We start from the raw sequence: 9,588 nt of genomic DNA, 5'->3' as shown, positions 1-9,588 counted from the left end.
CAAAGGGTGGCTTCAGAGAAGCTTCAAAGTACAGGTTACTGTCTCATTCTCCATCAGGATTCAATATGGAGTGAGCTTGAAGGTAACCAAGCTTAGAATTATGAAACAGAGTGAGAGAGGTGACTCTAGAGGAAATCTAGAGTCCAGTTTCCGCAACATTTCATTCTTGACCACAGAATTAGAAGTGGAATTCCACTGGTACAAATTGTATGCAAAACTGAAGCTTTACAGAACAATAAGATGATTCAGATTATTACAAATATATTGAAGGGGGTGGCTTCAAGTAAAATAGAGGGCTGTTACCATCACATTCAACCTCTGAAACCTTACAGAACAATAAGATGATTCAGATTATTACAAATATATAGAAGGGTGGGGGGTGGCTTTTAGTAAAACAGAGGGCTGTTACCATCACATTCAACCTTTGAATCTTTACAGAACAATAAGATGGTTCAGATTATTACAAATATATAGAAGGGGTGGGTTTTAGTAAAATAGAGGGCTGGTACCATCACATTCAACCTTTGAAACTTTACAGAACAATAAGATGATTCAGATTTTTACAAATATATTGAAGGGTGGGGGGTGGCTTTTAGTAAAACAGAGGGCTGTTACCATCACATTCAACCTTTGAATCTTTACAGAACAATAAGATGATTCAGATTATTACAAATATATAGAAGGGGGTGGGTTTTAGTAAAATAGAGGGCTGGTACCATCACATTCAACCTTTGAAACTTTACAGAACAATAAGATGATTCAGATTTTTACAAATATATTGAAGGGGGGTGGTTTCAAGTAAAATAGGGGGATGTTTCCATCCCATCCACCATCTGACAATTCCTAAATAAAATCCAGACATTAGATGCCCAACAAGTACCTTCAGAAATTCGAAGACCTTGAAATGAATAAAATCTGAAGCAAGCACTTACTTCTTAAGTAGTTTGCAAGCGAGGACAGCAAACTAGGGCTTGTATTATTGCCCCAGGAAGGAAGCAATTAGCAAGCAGGACTCGAGACGTGTCAAACGCAGCTGCCCAGACTTGACTGAGAGCTAATTAAGCCTCCGCTTTCCTTTTGTCACTAACTCCTGTCAGAATTATGGGACAAAATTAATTAATTAATATCTTAAGAAAATGTCTGAGGGATGTTCGAGCAAGTATTAGTGTGTGTTCTGATATTGTTGTAGTGAAGGAATATTTTAAAAAATACTTTTAGAGGGTATGAGAGCAAATATTTGGGTGTTTTCGAATTGGTCCTTGATCTTCAATGTATTCTCTCTCTCTCTCTCTCTCTCTCTCTCTCTCTCTCTCTCTCTCTCTCTCTCTCACATTTAAAGTTTCCATTTCTTACAGAGAGAGAGAGAGAGACAGAGAGAATCTTGAAATACCTTTAGCCTCTCTCTCTCTCTCTCTCTCTCTCTCTCTCTCTCTCTCTCTCTCTCTCTCTCTCATTTAAAGTTTCCAGTTCTTACTCAGAGTACCTTGAGATGCTTTTGGTCTCTCTCTCTCTCTCTCTCTCTCTCTCTCTCTCTCTCTCTCTCTCTCTCTCTCTCTCTCTCTCTCTCAACCTATAAACAAAACCTCATTTCAGACGAGCATAATCTCGTCTCACAAAGCACAAAAGAAAAAAAAATCCATTAAAGTATACTTACTCCTCTTTCAATATATTCTTTGAATATATTTATATTGAAAAATATGTTTAAAGGTAAATATATCCTTTGAACAATACATTTCCAGCAATAACATCCCAATGGATAAGTTACAACCACCCTAAAATATTTCCACTTCAATTCATTTGTAACAAGAGATTATCTCTTGTGTTGGGGAGACTCAGCGATTGAAATTTAATCTCTCTCTCTCTCTCTCTCTCTCTCTCTCTCTCTCTCTCTCTCTCTCTCTCTCTCTCTCCGGTTAATATGTCAGTTTTAAAGGCCTGATCTGATCAATTTTTATCCAACTGGGAAACTCCCCAAACCATGTTTTTGTTCGTTGAATAATAATAATAATAATAATAATAATAATAATAATAATAATAATAATAATAATAAGTTAATTAATTAATTATTTAACCAATAAATTAATGAAATAATTAGATAATTACTTAATAAATACAGCAACAATTGTAAAACTTTTACAATCAAAGATAATTGAAATGACAAATAAATTAATTATATAAATAATTAATTAATTAATTAATTAACAAACTAATTAAATAAATAAATAATTAATCAATACAGCAACAATTGTAAAAAAAAAATTTACAATAGAAAATAATTGAACAAAAAATTAATTATTTTTTTTAATGATCACCACACTTATAATTCCTTCCGCCTCAGGTACCAGAGATAATTAATATTCTTCTGTCCATTTCATTAGCTAAATCAATCAGCACAGATCCGGCTTTTAATGGAAGGGAAAAATTAATTAATCGAAATGCTAATGGAGGAACAAGCTTCCATTAAATGGTAGGAAACTTTTTGGTCTGGAGAAAGAAGCAATTAGCCTGAATGGGTGCCAAGGCTAAGTGGTGCATCGCTTGGCTCTCGTTTTGTGTGTGTGTATATATATATATATATATATATATATATATATATATATATATATATATATATATATATATAACTCGAACCATCCTTCCTGAATGAATATGTGATAGAAATAATCAACACACACTCACGTGTGGAACAGAAATGAGTTTCTGACTCACTTCAGGATCGACAGGGCTTTCAATTGAGAGGCGAGACCGCTCATGGCTTGTGAGGCCTGGTTGGCAGCGGTCTCGTCTTTCAATTGAAAGAGCTGGGATCGATCCTGAAGTGAGTCAGAAATTTATATATATATATATATATATATATATATATATATATATATATATGTATGTATGTATGTATATATACATAGAGAGAGAGAGAGAGAGAGAGAGAGAGAGAGAGAGAAATGCATACACTGACAGAATTCACACTGGTAGAGCATAATATCATTCAGTGAAATGGTTATTAAAAGAGATCAGTTTAGAAATAGAGAGAGAGAGAGAGAGAGAGAGAGAGAGAGAGAGAGAGAGAGAGAGAGAGAGAGAGAGAGAGAGAGAGAGAACAGTAGCTGTTTCACCAAGTACCAATTACAGCAGAATATAATTAGCATTCCAGAGAATTCTCTCTCATCCTCAGCACCTTTTTATAGCCAAGGGACCAGTGATTCATTATGGTTCAAAATGAGACTCTTCACTTCTCTCTCTGGAAAAATATATACCACGCCTTTTTTTCCCTCCTCCCAAATTGCCAATCAAGGGTTTGGGTTGCTCGTGGAGGAGTAAGGGAGAGTAACTGGCTATGGAAGAGTAAATAGGAGCAAGGAAGGAGAGTTCAAGAGCAAATTGGTAGTAGGAGAGAGTGTATTAAAAGCAAAGAAGTGGCACCATTTGTCATGATAGAAATTCTGTTTTTTTTTTATCTCTCTCTCTCTCTCTCTCTCTCTCTCTCTCTCGTGACACAAATCATAGAATTAAACATTCGATTTTTCCTCTCTCTCTCTCTCGTGACACAACTCATAGAATTAAACATTCGATTTTTCCTCCCTCTCTCTCTCTCTCTCTCTCTCTCTCTCTCTCTCTCTCTCTCTCTCTCTCTCTATTCTCAAGCACTCAGGGTACACAAAAGCAGAATGTAATCAAGGCACCCCCCATATTCAACAGGTGAGGAAAGAATTCCCTCACAGTGATGGCTGAGTGACTGTCAGACTGAACTGACATTTGTGGATTCTCTCCTGAGAGTAAAAAGAAAGATTTGTTTTTTGAAAGAAGAAGAATTTTAATGACTCTTTCACTTTGTGGTTTCAAGAATGAAGAAGAGAAAGCAGTTACCTGGAAAGGTAATTTCTTATAGAACTTTCTCTATCTATATAATCGTGACTAAATAAAATATTCATTGCAAAATTATTTTTAAGTTATATGTTATATGGGAAATACAACTTAGATATGATCCAGGAAAATTAAGCAGAATATTTATTACAAAAACTTACCTAGTTTGAATGTTATAAGAAAGACCATTACCTAGATACTACCTAGGTAACCATTACTTAGATATTACTAGGAAACCATTACTTAGACATTACTAGGAAAATTAGCCATGATATTTCTTACAAAAACACTTTTAAATTGAATGTTATATGGAAAACCATAACAGATATTACCCAGGAAACCATTACTTAGACATTACTAGGAAACCATTACTTAGACATTACTAGAAAAATTAACCAGAATATTTCTTACAAAAACATTTCTAAATTGAATGTTTTAAGGAAAACCATTACTTAGACGTTACCCAGGAAACCATTACTTATGAACAAACCACCTGAAGCTATTACTTAGGAAATATTACTTCGAAGGCCATTGCTGGAAGGAGCAGAATCTTGAGAGACTTTGTGATAGGATTTGCAGGAAAAGTTTTTGATTTGCAGCAAAAGTTTTCTGCAATCTGCAACGAATGGTTTGATCCGCGCAAAAGGGATTTATTGCAATACTTTCTCCCTCCCTCCCTCCCTCCCTCCCTCCCTCTCTCCCTCTCTCTCTCTCTCTCTCTCTTTCTTAGCTAACAACAATTCAGTATTTTGTTACAAGGCCTTTCTACAAATAGACATATTTTTAGAGGAGAGGAAAGGAGATGGAAGAGGAGAGAGAGAGAGAGAGAGAGAGAGAGAGAGAGAGAGAGAGAGAGAGAGAGAGAGAGAGAGAGAGAGAGAGAGAGGGGAGACTTATTTGCAAATAACATTGTTACATCATCTGATGAAATCTGATCCAAATTACTCCCTGGGAATATTAACATCAAAATATGATCCATAATCTCATATTTTTCCACTGAATTTTTTTTCATGTCATAACCGCTTTAATAAACTCATTCCAATATTAGATGCTAAATTGTTCCGGAGGCAACGATCTTTTTCGAGTTGGGTTTCATATAAATTAAACTGTCGTATGATATGAAGAGTTTAATTCATATTTTTCCTTTTAATGTTGATGACAAAAATACCTTTGTATGTTTTCAGTTTACTGTGAAAGAAAACTATTGTGCCGGCTATGTCTGTCCGCCCTCAGATCTTAAAACTACTGAGGCTAGAGGGCTGCAAATTGGTATGTTGATCATCCACCCTCCAATCATCAAACATACCAAATTACAGCCCTCTAGCCTTGGTAGTTTTTATTTTATTTACGGTTAAAGTTAGCCATAATCGTGCTTCTGGCAACGCTACAGGATAGGCCATCACCGTGCCGTGGTTAAAGTTTCATGGGACGCGGCTCATACAGCATTATACCGAGACCACCGAAAGATAGATCTATTTTCGGTGGCCTTGATTATATACGCTGTACAGAAAACTCGATTGCGCCGAAGAAACATGGGCCTATTTTTTACTCGTTTTAATCAGAATTATAATTTGAATGGAAACATTGATTTATGAGATCATTATATTTTATTTTAAAATTATTGGTACTGAATAATTACTCTTACTGATGGAACAGTTTGGAATTATACAAATGATTGACAGAACTATCAATTAATTTTAGGTAAATCTCTAATTCAAAATCAAAAACTTGAATTGAGAATAATATATAACACCTTTGAGTTCAGGAACCCACTTATAAAAAACATGTAATCCCACAAATTAAAATCACAAAACCTTCCATTAATATCTAAATCACAAAGAAAATAATAATAATAATAAAATAATCAAAAATAATCCACGCAGAGAGAAAATCTTTCCCAAAATGGAACAGGCAAAACCTCGAGGCTTCCATGTTTTTTGAGACACAGGAGATAATCTTTGTCAGAAAGGTTTACACGACACAAATAGAATTTCCTTTGATAGCGGTGCCTCTTGTGCGATTCCCAGGAATTGCAGCCTGCGTTCTCTCCTTTGCGTTACGGACAGGAATTGACAGGAATTGACAGGAATTGACAGGAATTGAGTACGTGCAGAAGGTATTAGATGCTTGTGCGTGTGCATTTGTTTATAGACACATTTTGAATTATGTATGTGCATATATATACTTTATATATATATATATATATATATATATATAAAAGTATATATATATATATATATGTATATATATATATATATATATATATATATATATATATATATATATATATATATATATATATATATATATATATATATATATATATATATATATATATATATATATATATATATATATATATATATATATATATATATATATATATATATATATATATATATATATTATTATATATACACACACACACACACACACATATATATATATATATATATATATATATATATATATTTATTTATTTATGTACGTATATATATAAAATGTATATCTCAACATAATGTGATATCCTGAAATATTTCTTGTGTAATAAATCTTCAAATATAAAAATACTGCCACATAGAAGTAAAGAGAGAGAGAGAGAGAGAGAGAGAGAGAGAGAGAGAGAGAGAGAGAGAGAGAGAAATCACCTGTTGCTCCCATCGAGTTCAAACCCCCCCCCTTTGACACGAAATACACAAACTGGCAACCTTTCATTCATCCACCCATCCCCTTCCCTTTGGTCAAGCCAAAAATAAAATAAAATAAATAAATGTTCTCGAAGCCCTTTGGAGTTTCGATCAGCGTCCTATAGAATCACAGGAGTCTCCCCAAAACGCTCCCGTGAATCCTAAAGCATGTTTCCTAAAGGATGATTCCCCGTAGGATGCTTCCTAAAGGATATTTCCCAAACGTTTCAAATGGGGATTGGTGGTAATCCTGCTTTTCATATTTTTGGGGGAAGAGAGAGAGAGAGAGAGAGAGAGAGAGAGAGAGAGAGAGAGAGAGAGAGAGAGAGAGTATCTTTATTAAGTAACAGGTTTTACGATAATAATAATAATATTAATATAATAATAATAATAATAGATGATATAGATAATAGATATTACAGATGATAATAATGATGATGAATATTAAATAAATATTATATAAGGCCTCTCTCTCTCTCTCTCTCTCTCTCTCTCTCTCTCTCTCTCTCTCTCTCTCTCTCTCTCTCTCTCTCTCGTTGGCAAAAATGACATATTTTGAAATATTTCCTATTCTCTTGCGTTATGCTAGTTACTATAAACAGATTTATAGTGTAACACTCTCTCTCTCTCTCTCTCCAAAAATGGAGTGAAAATCTTAAAAATTCGACAAAAAAAAGCTCGCAATTCTAAACTTCAAAAATAGTTTTAATTTTAAATACACAAATAAATTTCAATTTCAACCTGATATATTTGGCTGCGAACTTTTTCAAATATTTAATATTTCAAATAGATTTTCATAAGTTTTTTATTTCTTGTGATATCAAATCACGCGTCAAATATGACAGGGAAAAAAACTAATGAAATATTAGTGTTATTAAAATAGATATTAGTATTTTTTTTTATCTGGGAGTGAGATTCTGAAAATTCGTCTTTATGTTGAAATGAGAGTAATTTTTTTTTTTTTCAAATGGGAGATTTCATAAAGAAGTATTGAATTACGTAGTGTGAGATTGGAAAAATGCTTTTAGATAATTATAAGTTAGTTTTGTTTATATATATACGTACACATACATACACACATACATATATATATATATATATATATATATATATATATATATATATATATATATATATATATATTTATATATATACAGTATATATATAATCTCTCTCTCTCTCTCTCTCTCTCTCTCTCTCTCTCTCTCTCTCTCTCTCTCTCTCTCTCTCTCTCTATATATATATATATATATATATATATATATATATATACATATACATGCATATGTGTGTATGTATGTACATATGTACGTGTGTGCACCCCAAAACACCCAATCTAAATCTCCTAAATTACCCCCCCAAAAAAACTGAAGCCAAAACAAACCTTGATAACGAAATTAAAAACCTCCCCCAACTGAAACTGACACTCACCCCAAATGCATTTCTAAATTCTCCCAAGTTTTTTTTTGTCGTGTTTTTTTTTTTTATCTCTCTCCAGGAAATTAGAATCATTTAAAACTTCCCTCGGTTCCTAATTAAAGGAAGGACGAGAGAGAGAGAGAGAGAGAGAGAGAGAGAGAGAGAGAGAGAGAGAGAGAGAGAGAGAGAATGGTGGGGAGATTGTCAACTCTTATGGTCTTGCTGCCATAGAATAAATAAGTGGATTCTGAGAGAGAGAGAGAGAGAGAGAGAGAGAGAGAGAGAGAGAGAGAGAGAGAGAGAGAGAGTTATTCATTCATTTGTTTTACATTGCACTGATGCTCTCTCTCTCTCTCTCTCTCTCTCGCTCTCAAAAGCCTCCACCCAGACATGGATTACCCTAGACTTATCTTCACTAGTTTCTTAAATCTTATATAACACACGGTTTGGCCAGAAAGTTTCTCTCTCTCTCTCTCTCTCTCTCTCTCTCTCTCTCTCTCTCTCTCTCTCTCTCTCTCTCTCTCTCTCTCTCTGCAAAGAAAATTCCACCTACATTACCAAGATTCTAGAAGCCATAACCTCTACCTTTTTCAGTCAACAAACGCGATGTTGTTCGCAAACTTTGACGTATAAAGTTGCGCCAAAGTTCGGTAAGATTTCGGACTGATTTTTTTTGAGCCGACAGATTCGACAAACTTATGATTCTGGATTCACATTATTATTATTATTATTATTATTATTATTATTATTATTATTATTATTATTATTATTATTATTATTATCATCATCTCTCTCTCTCTCTCTCTTTATTTCAACAACACACAAACTCGTTAGAAAGCCTAATTTTAGCTCACAGAGGTCGAACCGAGGCACGTGGAATGAAATAAACAGATTAATGAATGTTATTGTTGCGAGAATCATCTAAGAGGGAGCAAGTATGTAAGATATTCTCAATAGGGAGCAAGTATGTTTGAGAGCTCACTGTCAATAGGGAGCAAGTATGTAAGAGTTCATTCACAATAGGGAGCAAATATGTAAGAGAGCTCACAGTCAATAGGGAGCAAGTATGTAAGAGTTCATTCACAATAGGAAGCAAGCACGTATGAGAGCTCACTGTCAATAGGGACCAAGTATGTAAGAGTTTATTAACAATAGGGAGCAAGTATGAGAGCTCACTGTCAATAGGGAGCAAGTATGTAAGAGTTCATTCACAATGGGGAGCAAGTATGTTTGAGAGCTCACAGTCAATAGGGAGCAAGTATGTAAGAGTTCATTCACAATAGGGAGCAAGCATGTATGAGAACTTACTGTCAATAGGGACCAAGTATGTAAGAGTTCATTCACAATAGGGAGCAAGCATGTGTGAGAACTCACTGTCAATAGGGAGCAAGTATGTAAGAGTTCAATCACAATAGGGAGGAAGTATGTTTGAGAGCTCACTGTCAATAGGGACCAAGTATGCAAGACCTCAAAGGATATTAGTGAGCAAGTATGTAAGACCTCAAGGGATATGAGGGAGCAATTATGTAAACAGACATTTTGACTCCAAAGAAGCAAAATGAGAGCCATTTGCAACATCATTATATGAGGATTAACTTTGCAAATCCCCCCAAATGAAAGGAGG

At 34.1% G+C, this 9,588-nt stretch overlaps 1 long non-coding RNA gene across 1 annotated transcript in view; it reads right to left on the bottom strand.

Annotated features, from left to right (window-relative positions):
* Positions 1 to 830: 830 nt before the first annotated feature.
* Positions 831 to 9,588, bottom strand: part of LOC136855976 (uncharacterized) — a 33,677-nt gene continuing 24,919 nt past the window's right edge. Inside the window, exon 3 of the long non-coding RNA XR_010858193.1 lies at positions 831 to 1,090. This is a non-coding gene — a long non-coding RNA (uncharacterized lncRNA). The remainder of the gene's footprint in view (positions 1,091 to 9,588) is intronic.

This window comes from Macrobrachium rosenbergii, chromosome 34 (assembly GCF_040412425.1).
Source record: "Macrobrachium rosenbergii isolate ZJJX-2024 chromosome 34, ASM4041242v1, whole genome shotgun sequence".
NCBI lineage: Eukaryota > Metazoa > Arthropoda > Malacostraca > Decapoda > Palaemonidae > Macrobrachium > Macrobrachium rosenbergii.
Note: the sequence above shows the minus strand (reverse complement) of the source record. Positions and strands in the feature narration are given on the sequence as shown.